Here is a 19,234-nt window from a genome sequence, read left to right as displayed (position 1 = left end):
CCTCTTCTCCTCCCAGTCCTACCCTAATGCCTCCCTCTCCCATTCCCTGCTCTTCTTCTTCAAAAAGGGGGGGGGGCGCTACGGGATGCCAACCCACCCAGGCACTTCAAGTCACAGCATGACTAAGTTTATCTTCTTCCACTGAGGCCAAACAAGTCATCCCAGCTAGGGGAAAGGAATCCAAAGGCGGACGACAGAATCAGAGATATCCCATATTCCCTGTGTTAGGGGACCTACATGATGACCATGATGCACATCTGCTATATATTTGTAGGAGATCTAGGTCCAGCCCATGTAAGGTCTTTGGTTGGTTGTTCAGTCTATATCAGCCCCCATCGATCCAGGTTAGTTTACTCTGCAGGTATTCTTGTGGTTTCCTTGATCCCTCTGGCTTGCTCTAACCTACCTCCAGCTCTTCCACAAAACTCCCCAAGCTCAGCCTATTGTTTGGCTGTGAGTCTTTTCAGCTATTTTCATTAGTTTCTGGACACAGCCTCTTAGAAGACAGTTATGCTGCGATCATGTCTGCAAGCACAGTAGAATATCATTAATAGTGTCAAGGGTTGGCTCTCTCCCATGGCGTGGGTCTTAAGTTAGGCCAGTCATTGGTTTACTGTTTCCTCAATCTCCGCTCCATCTTTATCCCTACACTTCTTGTTGGTGAGATACCTGTTGGGTCTAATATTTTATGAGTGGGTTGGTATCACCCTCTTTTCACTGGAAGTCCTGCCTGCCTATGAGAGGAGGTAACTTCAGGATCTATGTCCTCCATTATTAGAGATCTCAACTATAGTCACAGCAATAGACACCTGAGGACCTCGCTTGTTCCAATGATTTCCTTTTTTTTCTCCAGGTTATCCCACTTACCTCCCATCTCCCACTACCCCTAGGTCTTCCCACACCTTATCCCCCCAAATATTACTCTCACTACCCTCTCTCATACACAGCTCCCTCTATCCATCTTCTTCAGATGTCTATTTTATTTCCTACTCTACATGAGGTTCATGCATTTTCCCTTGAGCCCTCCTTAGCTTTGTGTGTATGTGTGTGGGGGGGTGTTGTAGCATGGTTATCATGTACATTATAGCCAATGTCCACTCATAAGTGAATACATACCATGTGTGTCTTTATGGGTCTTGGTTACCTCATTCATTATGATCTTTTCTAGTTCCATCCAATTGCCTGCAAATTGCATGATGCTTTTGCTTTTAATAGCTGAGTAGTATTCCATTGTGTAAATGTACCATGTTTTCTCTCTCCTTTCTTTGGTTGACACACTGCTAGGTTGTTTCCAGATTCTGGCTATTACAAATAAGCTGCAATGAGCTTATTGCTAAATGAGCACATGTCCTTGTTGTGTGCTGGAACATCTTTTTGACATATACCCAGGAGTGTTATAGCTGCATCTTCAGGTATATCTATTCCCAGTTTTTTATGAAACATCCAGATTGACTTCCAATTTCCAGCCCTGCACTTTGACTGATTGTTTCTAGCCTCTCATTTAGCTGGAATAACTCATGGAAGGGTTGTTCTTCACAGGGTCTGGTTAGTAAACTACCCCTATCACCCCATCTCTATGTAACTTGGGATGAATTATATGGCTTCTCTAAGTGTTTTTAATCTTAAGGAAATCAGGACAAGATAATTAAGGAGGTCTCTTTTACTTCTGGTATTCTATGAATCCATAATGAAGAAGATAACATTTGAGTTGACATTTAAAAAGATAAATTGAACTGTTCCAGAAAGAAAATGAATACAATGATTTTGAATGGAGCAGAATTAGGCAGACATGATGTAAACAGTAGCATTTAAATGATGTTATGTAGGTGAAAGCCAATGAGACCGAATGTTTGAACTTAGAGCAAAGATCAATGTGAGATTCATGGAGAAACAAGAAGCGTGGGCAGTGAAGAGCATAGATTCTCTAAACCACAAGGGATCCTTATGTGAACCCAAATCACACAATCCTTACCAAACATCTAAGATCAAAGTCGACAACAGCACCAAACAGAATCTTTTTTGTTATTTTCTCATTGTGCGCCAATACCTAAGAAAAAGAAACTCATATGAGGAAAGTTTTTTTTCTTTTGTTTTGTGATTTTATCTAAAAGTTATTAGCCCATCCTGTAGGAGAAGTCTTGGCATGAAGGTAGCTAACAGCTGTGGCAATGTGAACATGAGGCTGCTTGCTGACATCTCAAAGCATCAGGAGGTAAAGCATTGACAGGGTATGAGGCAAGGTATAAACCTCAAGGCTCACCCACAAGAAGACTTCTCACCTCCCTAAGCTTCCACAGCCTCCCATTACATCAGGACCAGCAGAAGACCAAGTAGTGAAATATGGAAGCCCATTAGGGGGCATTTCAAATCCAAACAGTTACTCCCCTAAACTATTTCTGACCAAATAAAGACATTAGCCATTTGATAAACCCCAGAAACAGGTGCTCATTAATATACTCATTAAAACACAGAGCATACATTTTGGTTTTTTTTGTTTTGTTTCGTTTTAACATTTTAAAGGGATACAGAACTTTTACCATTAAGAAGCTTGTAATCTTCCTTTTGCCTTCTTTGCAATATACGTCTTTGTTTGTATTCAATCAAGGGACAAACTAGGAGCATGAGATACTTCAGAGAAACAGAATGTATATGTAGATTCTAGGTAGGCACCAGAAATGTTAGGGGCAGAATTAAGTGAGGCATGGGTAAAAGATCAGAGAAGGACCACTGCCCAGATGTTCAGGGCTCTCTCTCAAAGGTAAATTTTAAATGCTAGAAACTCACCCAAAAGAGTTTATTCTCAAAAGAACTTGCAATGGTTAAACTTGACTGTCAGTGTGATGAGATTTAGAATCACCATGGAAACAAATCTCCAGGTATGTCTGAGAAGGAATTTTTAGATTAAGTTAATTGAGATGGAAGACCTACCCTAAATGTGAAAGCACCATTACATGGCCTGGCATCTCAGATTGAGGGGAAAGGAGAAAGTGAGCGAAGCCCCAGTTTACATCACTTTTATTTACCTGAATACAGACGCAAGCAAACAGATATTCAGCTTTCCCAAGTTGCTGCTATAAGTCAAAGTTAACCCCTCCTTTCTTAATTTATGTCTGTCAGGTATTCTCTTGTGGCAACATGGCAAGTAACTAGGATAGAAACCTGTGAGTCTGCAGTTTTGCTTTCTCTGTCCCCCTGGTTAGAGGTGTAAAGGTAATTGGGAGAATTGATGGGTAAAAAATAAGGGGTACCAACTGTGTGGGCTTGTTGAATGCCAGATGGCAGGGGGAGCCAAGATAAATACATCTCAGCCACCTTAGGCAAACCAAGAAGTGAGGCATTTTTTTTCCAAGTTTGAGTTTGTTGGCCTTTCTCTGTGAGACGCACTAATGTAACAAGTTTGAGTCACCAGGAGATGACGCATACAGCTCGGCGAGTTTGAAAAGGCACTGCTTAACCTTGCTAAGAAATGCTGGCTCTAAGAACAGCTGGAATATTGCTTTCTGATCCTCAACCATCAGCCCCACAAGGACGAGAGATGTTTTGATAAAGAACAAAAATAAGCATAAAGAATACTTCATTGGGCAAATAAATGTAGCGAGCATTGCCAGCACTGGGAAAAACAACTTGACTTAAAATAATCTTTTTGTATGTAAGTAAAGGTGGCACTGGCGCTCCAATATTCTGGAGATGCATATTATATGAAGAGACTATTTCAAAGTGTCTGTTTTTTCCATTGACATTTAAAGAAATATTTTAATCTGCTCTTATAAAATCTAGTATTCATATTTTATTACTAACAACTGAAGCATCAGGTTGAAGTTGAGTGTTATCAATCTCCTGACTCAGCCATGAATAAGGACTGCTTCTATGCATTGCATGGGTACTTGAGGTGAGAAACAAAGATCAGTATTATAGATAAACACTGAACTAATTATTGAAGTTGTGTATATATGGATTATAAAATGAGAAGTATAGTGTCACTGATTTACTAACTCCTATGTGCAAACACAAGAGGGAAATAAAATATTAATAACTTAACATCTCTATTCTCAGATAAAACTGATTTTTGCAAGAAATAGCCCACTTGAGTTGAGCAAGAGTAGTTTCCTCAAATGAAACACAGAAGAATCTCACATGCCAAAGGCAGAAAACCAAACGTACCTCAGTTTTTTGGGAGCTAGAAAGTTACAGGAAACAAAAGAAATTATCTCCGGCTAAGAGCAATGGGTTCCAGGTTGGCCTTCTGCTGGTTGTGACTCTAGCCTTTGCCTCTCACAGCTTCAATTAAGGAGATATTGGGTCACAGCTTTCTACTTGAAATTTCCTCTTTAGAGAGTATTTCACTGCTGAATATGAAAAAGATTGAAGGATTCTGTACTACAGATCCAGGACTGAACAAAAAAGAGTATCTGGCCTGCTAGAGTGTTTGGCTTGTTATGTCTAGTCCCATTTTCTCTTTGAACTATGAAAAGGCTAGGATGTTAGAAAGACATGGAAAACATAGACCATTGCATGTGTGAATCATGCATGGGATTCTGTCTCCCCAACTTTTATTGATTCTTTGTGAATTTCATATCATGCATCGCAGTCCTACTCATCTCTTTGTATCCTCCCTCCATCATTTCAGCCTCCAAAATAAAAAACACACAAACATATAAACAAAACAAAACAATGTACAGAAAACATCTTGTCATGGAAGGTGCAGTGTGTCACAGTGTGTCTTATAAAAAGCCTCACTCCCCACACAACTTCACTTGTGAATGTCCATTGCAGTGAGTCATTCATTGGTCGGCTTTGGGGTCTCTGGCTTCTATGATACCATCCATATGGATCCTTACTAGATTCTTTCCAGTTCTCCTGTTGTCACCCTATGTTGTAGAAATCCTGCAGCTTTGGATCAGCAGGAGTTGCCCTATCTTGTACTTTGACAGTTACAGATTATGTAGATTTCGGAATGGGCCAATCCAAAGCCTTGGATCTGGGCTTGGGTGGTAGCTTATCTTGTCAGCCCCCTGGCTCTTCTGCATCAATATCAGTAGGGGGAACACTCCAGCAGGTCTCTGGCTGGCCTACTGAATGCTGTCACTGGCAGGGTTCATGAGACTCTTATGTTCATATTTATATGAAAGAAGGCAAAAATTGGTCATTTTTCAGATATTGTTACATGTCACTTAATAATTAATTAATGTAAAACAAACTTTTCCTATCTTTGAAACCAGATTCCTTCAAGTAGGAAATTTTGTTTTTAGCACTCTTGGTTTATAACCTCAGAGGTTTCTAGACTACAGAGTTTGCTTTTATACAGATTGTGTATACACACACACACACACACACACACACACACACACACATATTCTATTTTTATTCAGGTGTCTTTCAACCACTTACTGAAGTCTCGGGGGAAGTTATTGGTCACTCTCTTTACCCCACTCTACATTGGAGCACTCTGGGCTCAGTTGAGAGTTGCTATTGTGTTTCTATTTATTTTCTTTTAATATGAAATTCCATTCTACTAGAGAATGTGAAAGAATGTTAAATCTGCTAAATTTAAGAGTATTTTTTGTTGTTTTGCTTTATTTTGTGTTTTGAGATTTTATTTGCAACATTTCTATAAAAAAAGACTCTCAAAACATACAATGTGTTGTTGCTGCATTTGTTATCCTAGAGGTGGAAGGTAACTCCCTATTACTGATGATACCATAAACTTCAGAAACTGGGCCCAGAGACACCTAAACTGGAACTGATATGAATGTCTCCCTCCTAAAGCCTAGCATCCATGGTACCAGAAAGCATCATGCAAGATTCCAAAAGAAGAAGGCAACCAACAGTCCTGCCCTGGTATAGTACCTATGAACTCTATGTTTTTAACCAGCCTTTTTACACCAGGTTATTAGAAATGAATAAAAGAAACCTGATTCTTTTGCTTGTTCTTGAAATTCTTTTCCTTGTTCAGCCTTGATATGAGGGCTTTTGCCTTGTCTTATTGTATCTTGTTTTGTTGGGTGGTTGCTGTCTCTTGGAGGCTTCTTCTTTTCTGAAGGGAAATGGAAGGGAATAGATCTGGAGAAGGGAGGTGGAGTGGTGCCGAGAGAAATGGGGAAAAAGGAAACTGTGGTCAGGATGCATTGTATGAGGAAAAATCTATTTATAAATTAATTTTACTAGTACTTTATAGGTACCATGCACATTTGAGATGACTCCCACATATGTCTCAACTTTGTTGTTCCCATATAAGTAAATGGCCATATATTTCTCACAAATAGCCAGGCAAAATGAACATAGCATCCTGGATTTTCATTTGACTTCATTGCTTCTCCCCAGAGCTAATCAATTACCAAGTCTTTTTCACTGGACTTTCAAACTACTTAGTCTTTCTATCTGGATTTACCTGTATCTAATTCCACATCCTTCTCAAAGCCACAGGTAACTTTTCACTTAAAATGTTGCTACATATATTTCTGCTCTTACTTTCTTCTAATCTACTTTTCTCAGTACAGTCAGAACAATTATAAAATTGTATTATTTACTCTGCTTCCAACATGCCATGTTTTTCCTATAACATAACACAATGCCAATCCTTTATGCTGGTTCAATGTTGACAGCCTTTTGCTTGTTTTCAGACATATTGATCTGGAGCAAATACTTTATTAGAAAAGGAAAACACATCAATGTATTTGTAAAATGGTACAAATTGAGTAAGCTGATACATGAGAAAATGTATTCCTATCTAGGCTATTATATAAATGATGGTTACAGCGTATTTGCATCCTTATAAGCACAGAAACAGAAACTGACCAAATAAATCTGGGTTATCTGCAAGGTTGAACTGCTCATGCTCCACATCTCGTTGCCTTGGTGATGAAGTGCCAGCATAATGATATTTATGTAATAAGTAGAAAGGCCACAATTCAAGGTAGATTACAACATAGTCTGTATAGCTACATTTTTACAAAGAAAGTATGTAGAAGCATTTATAGAGGTTCTACAGCAAAAAAATAAATTTTCTAGAGAGGAAAATCATGTAATTTATTGGTGATCTCGGGCTTTAACCATACTCCCACTGACCTTAGTCATAGCTACACCAAATCTAATGATTTTATTTTTTCAGCATCTGTGTTGCAGTTCCACTTTCTGATGATATATTAGGGAGCGGCATTAAACTTTGGAGGCAATAGAGTAGGGATATCATAATTTCCTCTGTGTTTTATTTCCATACACTTTTGAAAATGTTCTTATAAGTTATTGTTCATACAAAGCCACTAATGAAGTAAAAAGAGCTACTATTAAAATTACATTGCAATAGCTGTATGCGGATTCTGATGAGAAAATAAGGATACAGGCATTCCCCCAAGTTTTTCTCCCCTGTGGATAGCAGGTGTCATACACATTTGTTTTATCCTGGCTTTCCATGCATGCTACATTAGTTTCTGTATTAGGACTTTGTACTGACTGTTTCTTTCCTTTAAATAATGCTTTCACTAGACTGCACACAGAGAAGATTTAAATATATAAGCCTTAAATTATCTTAAAGCCAATTCTTTCTTTTATTTAATATATTGGATAATTTTGTACATGAGTATACTGTATTTGCAACATTTCCCCTCAACTCCTTTGTGGTCTCTTCACTGTGCCTTCTTGAATTTAAAACCTCTTCTTCTATAATTATTATTTACATATAGTCTACTGAGTCCAATTAGTGATTCCTTATTTGCATGTGTTTATGGCTAGCCACTTAGGATTATGGTTTCTGCCCCTAAAAAAAAAAGGAAAAATTGGTTTGCCCTACCAGAGAAGTCATCAACTTACTGTAGCTCTCCATCTATGGATTGGGCCTTGTGAAATTTTCCTCCACCAACGTTGGCATGTTAACTGGTGTGGCTTTTGTTTTTCGGGTCGTTGTTCTAGCCACTCTATTGTTAACAGCTCATATGTTTATTACTCCTGTTCTGTACAGAAAACACCATCTTCCAGCAGTCATCCTGGTTCTCTGATGCCTGCCAGAATATAAAGATAACTGAAGACGCCATATCCTTTGGTGACAAGTCTTAGGCAAATGGATCTGACACTGACCCAGAACCCTTGTCCTTGAGGTCTAGCTCTCATAATATTGGAATATGTTATGAAGAGCTGCTAAAGGGGGGATGTTTTTAATGGTTCCACTGGTTCTGTAAAGCTTGAGACCACAATGATCTGATTGCAAAGTATCCTGAATCGTGCAGTAGTAGCATTTGCATCTTTCAGGAACCCAACAGCTTTCTAATTGGACCCAAGGAGATTCATACTTAATGCTATAAATTTAGGCAAGAATCTGTGACTGGAGGGATTAAAAACCCTAGCTAGGAACCTACTACTAAGACGTAACTAAAATAATATTGTATCAAACAGCTTTCTAAATATTCATTCTTATACCTACGTATAAATGCAGCTTTCACTTATTACTGAAAACATTTCACTTTGTATTAGACAAAGGATATTACAGAGACCCACAAGTGGTCAAAATGCAGAGAATAAGTGACAGTGTGGTTCTCAGGTCCAAACTAGATGTATATAATATAATTTCACTGCCTTGTACCCCCACCCTGCTCTCACACTCACACATAAGCCCTCAGTGAGCATTATGGACAAGAGAGTAGAAAGACTGTACAACCAGTTCTTAAAAACGGATAGACAATTCCTTAGCCAAATTAACTACAAGGCAAATGGAGAGTATCCAAACCAACAAAATAAGAAACAAAAAGGGAGATACAACAACGGTTACTGAGGAAATCCAAGGAATCATTAGGTCTTACTTCAAAAGCCTATACGCCACAAAAGTTGAATCTAAATAATATGGACACTTTTCTTGATAAATTCAACTTACCAAAGTTGGATTCAGATCAAGTAAACAAATTAAATAGTCCTATATCCCTCAAGGAAATAGAAGCAGTCATCAAGTCTCCCAACTAAAATAAGCCAAGGCCAGAAAAATTCATTATAGATTTCTCCCAGACATTCAAAGAAGAACTAATATCAGTACCCTTCAAACTATTACACAAAATAGAAACAGAAGGATCACTACCACACTCATTCTATGAAGCCATAGTCACCTTAATACCTAAGCCATTCAAAGACTCAACAAAGAAAGAGAATTTCCCTTATGATCATAGATGCAAAAATATTCAATAAAATACTGGCAAACTGAATCCAAGATCATATCAAAAATTGAGATTTTTGAAACCATGACCAAGTAGGTTTCATCCCAGGCGTGCAGGAGTGGTTTAATAATCGATCAATGTAGTCAACTTTATAAATACACTGAAGAAAAGAAGACCACATGATCATCTTCTTAAATACTGAAAAACCTTTGACAAAATCCAACACCCATTCATGTTAAAAATCTTAGAGAGATTGAGGATACAAGGCACATACCTAAACATAGTAAATGCAATAAACAGCAAGCCTATAGCTAACATCAAACTAAATGGAAAGAATCTTAAATTAATTCCACTGAAATAAGGGACAGAACTAGGCTGTCCACTATTTCCATGTCTCTTCAGTATAGTACTTGCAGTCCTAGCTAGAGCAATAAGACAGCTAAAGGAGATCAAGGGGATATGAATAGGAAAGGAAGAAATCAAACTATCTCTATTTGCAGATGATATGATAGTATACGTAAGTGACCCCAAAAATTCTACCAAGGAACTCCTGTACCCAATAAACACCTTCAGCAAAGTGGAAGGATAAAAAAGTCAACTCAAAAAGTCAACAACACTCCTGTATACAAATGACAAAGGGGCTGAGAAAGGAATCAAGGAAACCATGTCCTTCACAATAGCCACAAATGCTGTAAAGTATCTTGGCATAACTCTAACCAAGCAAGTAAAATACTTATATGAAAAAAACTTCAAGTATATTAAGAAGGAAATTGAAAAAAAACATCAGAAAATGGAAAGATCTTCCATGCTCATGGATTAGGAGAGTAAATTTAGTAAACATGGCCCTCTTATCAAAGGCAATCTACAGATTCAATGCAATCCCTATCAAAATACCTATACAATTTCTTACAGAGTATAAAAAAAAATCAATTCTCAACTTCATATGAAAAAAAAAAAAAAAACCAGAAGAGCTAAAACAATCCTGTGCAATTAAAGATCTTCTAGAGAAGTCTGCATCCCTGCTCTCAAGTTGTACCATAGAGCAACATTAATAAAAATGGCATGATACTGGTATAGAAATAGGCTGGTTGATCAACAGAATCAAACTGAAGACCCAGAAATAAACCCACACACCTGCCAACATTGGAGTTTTGACAAAGAAGACAAAACCATACCATGGGAAAATAAAAACTAGTCTTCAACAAATGGTGCTGGTCCAACTGGATGTCTACATGTAGAAAAATGCAAGTAGATCCATATTTATGACCCTGCACAAAATTGAAGTCCAAGTGGATAAAAGACCTCAACGTAAAATGAACACTAAATCTGGTAGAAAAAAGTGGGGAAGAGCCTAGAACTCATTGACACAGGAGAGAACTTCTTGATTAACAGAACACCAATAGCTCAGTCTCTAAGATCAACAATCAATAAATGGGACCTCACGAAACTGAAACGCTCCTGTAAGGCAAAGGACACTGTCGACAGGGCAAAGGAGCAAAGCAACAGCCTACAGATTGGGAAAAGATCTTCACCAACCCTATATCCAATAAAAAGCTAATATCTAAAATATTTAAAGAACTCAAGAAATTAGGCACCACCAAACCTAATAATACAATGAAAAAATGGGGTACAGAGCTAAACAGGGAATTCTCAACAGAGGGATATCAAATGGGCAAGAAACACTTAGAGACTGAACATCCCTATTCATCAGGGAAATGCAAATCAAATGACTCTGAGATTCTATCTTATACTCAGCAGAATGGCCAAGATCAAAAACTCAAGAGAAAGCACATGCTGGTGAAGATGTGGAGAAAGTGGAACACTCTTTCATTGCTGGTGGAACGCAAACATGTACAACCACTTTGAAAATCAATCTTGTGCTTTCTCAGAAAACTGGGGAAAGTGCTACCTCAGAACCCAGTTACACTACTCTTGGGAATATACTCAAATGATGCTCTGCCATACAACAAGGACATTTGCTCATCCATGTCCATAGCAGCTTTATTTGTAATAGCCAGAATCTGGAAAAAACCTAGATGTCTCTCAACCAAAGAAACTGTGGTACATTTACACATTGGAATACTACTCAGCGAAATCTTTAAATTTGCAGGGAAATGGATAGAACTAGAAATGATCATCCTAAGTGAAATAACCCAGACCCAGAAAGTGGTATATATTCACTTATAATTGGACACTGGCCCAACGTAGATACGCTTTGAGAGCCTCCACCCAGTGGGGAATTGGGATAGATACTGGGACTGGAAGCTGCACTCTGGAATTAGTGCTGAGAATTGTAGGGAAGAGTGGGTGGGATGGAAGGTCCAGGAAGGATCTGGATACAAGGGAGGCCTGCACAAACTGATGCACCAGCCAAGGAATAATGCATGCAGAGAACCAAGATCTCCTGTTCAGATGTAACCAATGGAATGCTGGTTCTCCACACAGGGGGAAAGGGCACTGCTGTTGAACCTCTGACATGCACTCTGGTGCCCATAATTTGGTGACTGCTTCTTGGCTTCTACATTTGGACCTCTCTTGCCATTAGCTTTTGCCTGGGTTTATATAGTATCAGTTATGAATTCCCTCCAATGTAGTTGGACATGTCATTTTTGTACCAGAAGACGCAATTTGCTTGGCCAGTCAGTAGTTCAGCACACAGGGTCCATGGATGAGTAAGACATTGATGATGGTATTTAACAGAAGCCATTGATTCATTCAGTACTGAGAGAGCTAGGCAGTAGGGCTAAAGTTTCTAGTTCAGTTCCAGTTTGACTTCTTTATGTCCCATGACTAAAATGTGTGGTGTCTTTAGTAACTAAATCAACATCTAGTTGTGGTAAGCAACCAACATCAGTAACAATAGCCTCTATTGTTTTGAAGGAAGGGTTTTGTTGTCTTTTTCCCTTGAAGGGAAGTGGCCTAACTGTGACAATAGGATTTTCATTTATTAGTCCGGAGTTACTGGGGGGAAACATTGTCGACCTAAGCAAACTATATGTGTTCAACCCCCCTGTCTTTGTTTTATATTATTTTTAAAATTAACTTATCATGTATGAGGTTTGGTTCTGGCTTTTGCATATATCCTTAACTTTGGCTGACCTCTTCCAACATCCTATGTTCCTATAATTTTTCACTACCTCATCCCTCCTGAATCTTTTCACCCTCAGTACTCCTCCATCCACTTTCAGACAACAAATTTATTTATTCATTTTGTCCTAAATTACTGTACTTTTCACTCATAATAGACATCAGAAACATTTCAAATGTTCTATATTTTTTATAAAACATTGTAAGTGTTATTATAACTTCTCTTATTATAACATACTCTGAATTATAAATCAACATATTTAAAAAGCAGAATAAAACAAAAACTGAGGTAAGGCTATAAAGAATGGAAAGAAGAGAAAAGAAATAGCAGTAACTATGAAAATTCGATAAATTTGAAGAGTTGGAAACTATGTGTGGATTTCTAGTTTTAAGAAACTTTGTCCCTGAGGGGGATTACCTCCCCCTGTATATGCTCATAGGGTATCAAGTCTCTTCTTGGTGACCTGCTGTCCTTCCTCTGAGTGCCACCAGGTCTCCACCTCCAGGGGACATGGTCAAAGGTGAGGCACCAGAGTATGTGAGAAAGTAATATCCCACTCCCCACTCTAATAAGGGGAAAATGGGAGGGAGGAAAGAATGGGAGGATACAAGGGATGGGATAACCATTGAGATGTAACAAGAATAAAGTAATAATGGAGAAAAAAAAGAACCTTTGTCTATCTGCTTAAATGTGAGTGCAAATAATGGAAGGCAGATAGAATAGAAATTTAATGTGTTCTTTGACTGGAATCCTATACCAAATGAAAAAAGTTGTATTCTCTCAATTTTTTGCCTCAAATTCTTGTCTTATTATGAGAGTGGTCTTTATTCATAATAGTTTCAACTTAAAAAACAAAACAAACAAAAAGAAGCCATGGACTTTGTATTGAAAAATGATATTGAGATTGACAGCTTAGGATCCTTTGGATGCTAGTTTCTAGAAACTTAGATAAGGAGTTTGCTGTTCTGTGTCTCTGGCCACTGACAGGCTGCTGGGCTGCCACCAAGCACCAAAATAGAAGTATCTACTATTTTCTCAGGAAGGTCAGACTAATGAGGCCTCCCTGGCAGTGGGGGTCAAGGGGAGATGGCACCTTGCTGTCCCAGGTTCGACTTTGCTAAAGAAAGGCTAGAAAGCACAGAACAAGATCCCTGTGCATGACTCCTGATCTTGCCGAGGATGTAGAAAAGTGTTTTCCACTGTGTTACAATGAACTCTTTTTAATGATATCACTAGTACCAGATGGCAGAGGAGACTTGGGATTTCCAAAGTCCAAGGTGATACCACAGTGTTATAACCCTTCAGATAAGGCTGCTAATGGCAGAGAGTGCAGGCAGACAACCATGCCTTGTCAGTTCACAGCCCAAAAGTAGGTCCATCAGCTTCTTTGAGTTCCAGCAGATGGGTCCGGAGCTCACTGAGGTCAGACAGGCTTCAGGGCACCTGAGGCAGCTATGGATGATAGTCAAGCCAGGGGATCTAGAAGAAAGTTCTTCAGGAAGGAGGGGAAGCTTCCTTTCACCAGAATAAATGAATAGTCTCAGATGGTCATGGTGGAGGTACGGAGTGACAGAGCAAGTATTTATTTTGTGAATCAGAGGCATTATAAATCATGGGAGGATTTTCAGGGGTGAATGCATTTGATTCCCTGTGGCTAGGAGAGCCAGTAATACTTTATTTACATGCAGAAATACAGTCCTATCACAAGAAGGGGAACCGAATATTTAATTATCCTATGGGCAGCTCTCTCTCTCTCTCTCTCTCTCTCTCTCTCTCTCTCTCTCTCTCTCTCTCTCTCTCTCTCTCTCTCTCTCTCTGTATGTGTGTAGAACTCCTTGTACAGTTAGAAGAATGGATAAAGGTCATTGGTTGAAGGCTAAGGTACTAAAACATCTCATTAGCATGGGGGAGTGTATTTCCAGAAATACCAGATGCACACTGAACAGGTTTTTAGTCAGGAAAGTGTTGTGCCCATAATCTCCCTGAGGGCTATGTGACACCCCTTAGAAGATTTGGGTTTCCGGAGAGCAGGTGGGGAGGAGCTGAGGAAGAGAGTTCATCACTTTAACAAGAGCTCAGAAGCTATTTGGTAATGTCAGATTTTGACCTTAACAGTAGGATTCAAGAGGTGTTGCTTTGGTTTGCTAAATTAGAGTAGATGGATTTTTATCAGGAATTTTTTTCTGTAGTATCTTAAAGTTCTTCACAACAGATATCTTATGCCAATAGTACATATTAGATTTCATATTTTTATATTCTCCTAATAGCTCCAAGTTGAGTATCTTCTACTTAAGTTGTTAGGTTTATTGGTCTCAACTTGTACCAACCCTTCTCTTGGTTTTGGTAAACAATTCCCCAGTCAGCTGCCATTCATCACAAAGCAGGATGATGGTTGTGAGCAGAGAACACCTGCCGAGGCAATCAGAGAGGCAAATTCCTCCGCGACACAGGTTCCAGTTGCTTCCTCAGTGACAACTTTAGCCATGTAGGGCAGTAAAAGCTTTTAACATATACTTTTTCCACCTTAAATACAAAATTTCATGAAAGCAAACAAACTATTTGTGAAGTATCTCGACTATAACCATGAGATTTATAATTAGTGACAGATTTTTGGTTGTTTGTAAGTTTACTATCTATAAAACAAGTACCAGCTGTTTTGTCCACCAGGACTAATAATATATTAACATGAATAGGGTTTTTTCCCCCCATTTAGGTCCCGGGAATATTTTAATTGCTTACTGTATATGCTTTAGGATTTTCCAGAGAATAAATCTTTTTTCTTTTAAATTTTTACAATACTCTTCCTATTATCCCTTGAAGTCATTTAAGAAAATCTGTCATAAAGTATATTTACTAACCAGAGGTAAACAGATTATTATATATTAGCCTTGTTAAAGCATTTATCTAAAAAATAAATTTTCTATTTTGCATAAACATAAAATCTACTCTTAAAAATTATAAAGTTAGGTCATAATATATGGCAATATTTAATGGCAGTGTGTTATTATTCAATGTATTCATAGTACAGTTGAATACAACCAACACAGAATTGCTACTAAATACAGTCATGATGTACAAAGTAACTCCTGTTCCTGAATTTATTCCTCCTGCTTAACTCAACTCTTTTTACCAACATCTGCCCAACCAACCAATTCCAACCATCACCGTACTCTCTCCTTTGAGCTTAATATTTAAGAGCTTTCACATCCAACTGAGTTTGTATGGTCCTTATTTTTCTGTATCTTGTTTTTGTTATTAAGATAATTTCTTTCAATTTCATTATTATCTTCAGTGACTAAAATTCCTTTATAAGACTGAAGAGTAAATAATGTATATACTTATCAGATTTTTTGTTTCTTTATTTTGACTGTGTATTAATTGTGCACTTAATGAATCTGAGTATGGTATCTAAAACGGTTGCAAGATACAATGATCAAAACACTAGCATTTTAGCATTTCCCCTTTCAATTAGCATTTCCCTTCCTTATTATTTCTTTATAATGGAGGCCTATGAGCTCATCCTTTAGATCCTGATAAAATGGGTTTTATGGGGCATAGTTATTCCTCCTTGTTGTGCAACATCAAAAATTATTTCTACTATTATGCATAGTAACTGTCACCAACTGCTCTATTTCGTATTTTCTTCTGATCCTCTTGGCTTCTAGTAAGCATTGTTCTTGTGCAGGTTAAATATAGACTTAGCTTTTACATAGAAAAAGGAAGACATATGTATTACATTTTCCTTACATGTTCACCTGTTCATGGACATATAGGTTGATTCCACATTTTGGCTATTATACAATGGATGTATATCATATATCATATATATTATATATATAATCTTGCTATTCTTTGGATTTGTATTTGTTAAGGCCATATAGTACCAAGATTTTATGTTTCTGAGGCACTGCCACACCTTTTTCTATGATGGCTATTCTAACCAAAATAAGCATTTTTATAGATTATTAAATGGTTGTGTAACTTGCTTACAATCCTAGCACATGCTAAGTTAAGCCAAAAAGAAAAATTGTAAGTTTAAGTCTGCTTTGAGCTACATAAGTTTTAGGCTAGAGTAAGCTCTATAACAAGACAATATCTCAAAAGAGAGACTTCTGGAAGGAAACAAAGACAATCTATGCAACAATTACCATAAGTGTGTGAGATCGAAACCCCCTTTGGCACATGTGGATATTGTTTCCACCATCATTAATAATGAGGATGATTGCTGAGGTGATGCCGGTGAAGTAGATGGTGTGATAACTGTTAAATTAGTGCAAAATTAGTGCTTAAAATTAACAATAAAAATGGTGCATGTTTTAGCATTGTTGATAGTGAAAAGTTCCTGCTGATCACTAGCATCTGAAGTATAATTAGATTGTCAGTGTTGGCACTTGGGATTGGTAGTCTAATTCAGTTACCCAAGTTACTCAGGAAGCTGAGGCAGAAGGACCTCAATCTTAGTGCTTGGACCACTGAACAATTTCAAGGATATGCTGAATCCTGATGAACTCATGACTTGAAATTTAATAATTAATAGTAATAATAATAGTAATAATAATAGTAATAATAATAATAATAATAATATGGTTGGAGATGTAGTTAGTTACACATTACTTGACTAACATGTGTAAGGTCCTAGGTTTAATACCCAGTACCAAAACATTAAATAAAGAAACAAAAATCGAGAAATATTAGTACATTGTGATGAATAATATTTCCCAGATGATGAATGCTTCATTACTTCAGGACACAGATGCTGAAAAGTGATATTGACAAGTGATGAATAATTGGTGGAGAAATACCGTCAATGTCTTGAGAATAAATAAATCCTTGGACCTTTTGCATAGTCATAGAACCCAAAAGTTAGAAATATTAAATGTCATCCTGAAAATGTAGTTTGCACACTATGACTTGGAGTCAACTTGCAACAAAAATGAAAGTGTGCCATTTCCTAAACATTTGTAATTTAGGATGATTCTCTATATACAGAATTTCAGCAGGTGAAAAAAACCTAGAATTAATTTGACCAAATTCAACAATTTTACTTGAATGAATTGACAAGTTGAAAAAGATTCACACATTAGTAAGGTTCCCTTAAGAGTCAATTAAAAAAGTGATAATAATAATAATGATCAAAAAAGTATTTCTGTGGACAGACTGTTCATTAATTAAGAACATATATATATATGTGTGTGTGTGTGTGTGTGTGTGCACATATATTTATGTATGTATATGCATATGTACTGGATGGCTTACTTTTGCTTATTAGTATAGTTTCAGAAGATTTGACACTCTCTTCTGGCAGCCACAGATACCTGCACTCATGTGTTCACACACACACAATGAGAGAGAGAGAGAGAGAGAGAGAGAGAGAGAGAGGGAGGGAGAGAACTAAAGATAAAATAAGCTTTGCACAAAATAAAATCTCTTTCTTGCACTTCATGAATGTTTTCATGTGGTATAAGAAGATGTAGTCATACATTGATGATAAGCATCAAGGTACATCCTTACAATTATCCATCCAAGCTGGCATGGTGGTGCACACTTGTGATCCCAGTGCTCAGAGAGACAGACACAGGCAGATCCCTGTGAGTTCCAGGCCAGAATGCACAGCTAGGACAGCCAAGGCTACACAGAGAAAACCAGTCTTGAAAAAAAACAAAAAACAAAAAACAAAGAACAACAAACAAACAAACAAAAAACCCAAATAAACAAAATAAAAACCAACCCTCCATGGAAAAGATTTGGCAGCAGATATCTTGATAGAGTATGTACTGTATTTCTTATGCTGCCTTAGACATGAAAGAAATAAGATATGAGCAAAAATGAATTCCTTTTATGGGAGATGTGAAAAATAGAAATAAAACCAACATTCATATCTAAAGCACTGGATAAATGTCTCATAACGCAAGACCAATAAAACGTTTTGGTTTGATTATTATCAAGCATAGCTCTTCATAAAATTTCCTCAGCTTTATTATTTAGACAATAAATGTAAAAATAAAAGTCACAGTTAACTCCTGGAGGTATACATACTTCAAGAAAGATTATTTATCACTGGATTCTTTAAGAGGTTTTAGCCACTGTGAACTTTTTAAGAGCTAACTGATAAAAGTAATATCATTTTCTCAACCTTGTACTATAGATGTGTTAGTAAGATTTAATAGTACATAAGTGTATGAGCATCTTTACTATTGTGTGTGTGTGTGTGTTTACATAGCTATCTGTCCATGCATGTGTGGTTGGGAAAGAAAAATGGAAGAAGTGGGAATGGAAGGCCAGGGAACAAGGGAGGGAGGGAAGAGAGAGCACATGCAGTATATTGTAGAAATGTGGAGACTAAAGCACCCTCCCATATGCTGTCTGCAAGCTGGGGTGTTAGGGAAGGTGCTGGACAATAGGGTAGTCAGAACCTGAATACCTGGAAACAAAGAAAACCTACAGTGCAGCTCTCAGCTTGAGACTGAAAGCTTGAAGGGTCTTTTAGAGGCAGAGACATACTGGTGCAATCTCAAACTCCTGAAGGCCTTGAACTTGGAATATGACATGCAGTAGTAGGAGAAAAGAGTATCTCAATGCCATAAGAGAGAGCATTGGTCTTTCTTCTTTCTTTCTTTCTTTCTTTTTTTTTCTTTCTTTCTTTCTTTCTTTCTTTCTTTCTTTCTTTCTTTCTCATGTTAGGTCCATACAATTCCTATTTCCACACAGTGCAAAGGCTGATCTTCCTTACGCATTGTTTCAGTGATTCATTTTGTTCTCTTCCAAATCACCCTTATAGGTATAATGGAGATCCATTGCCAAATGCCTCACTATTACTTAACTTGCTCACACTCTATGGGAATGAATGCACTTTTAAGTCCACTAAGTGTCTTTTTTTCATTACTTTATTCTCCACAACATTCAGAAGTTGGAATTATATGTTTTATGAATTGTTTGTCTGATAATTTCTGGTAAGATGAACTGTTCCTGTTTTTTTTTTAAACAAATCTATGACCGTCTCCTTGAAAGTGAG

This window comes from Acomys minous, assembly GCF_964271855.1.
Source record: "Acomys minous genome assembly, chromosome: 3".
Taxonomy (NCBI): Eukaryota; Metazoa; Chordata; class Mammalia; order Rodentia; family Muridae; genus Acomys; species Acomys minous.
The sequence above is the reverse complement of the archived record's forward strand: the minus strand, read 5'-3'. Positions refer to the sequence as shown.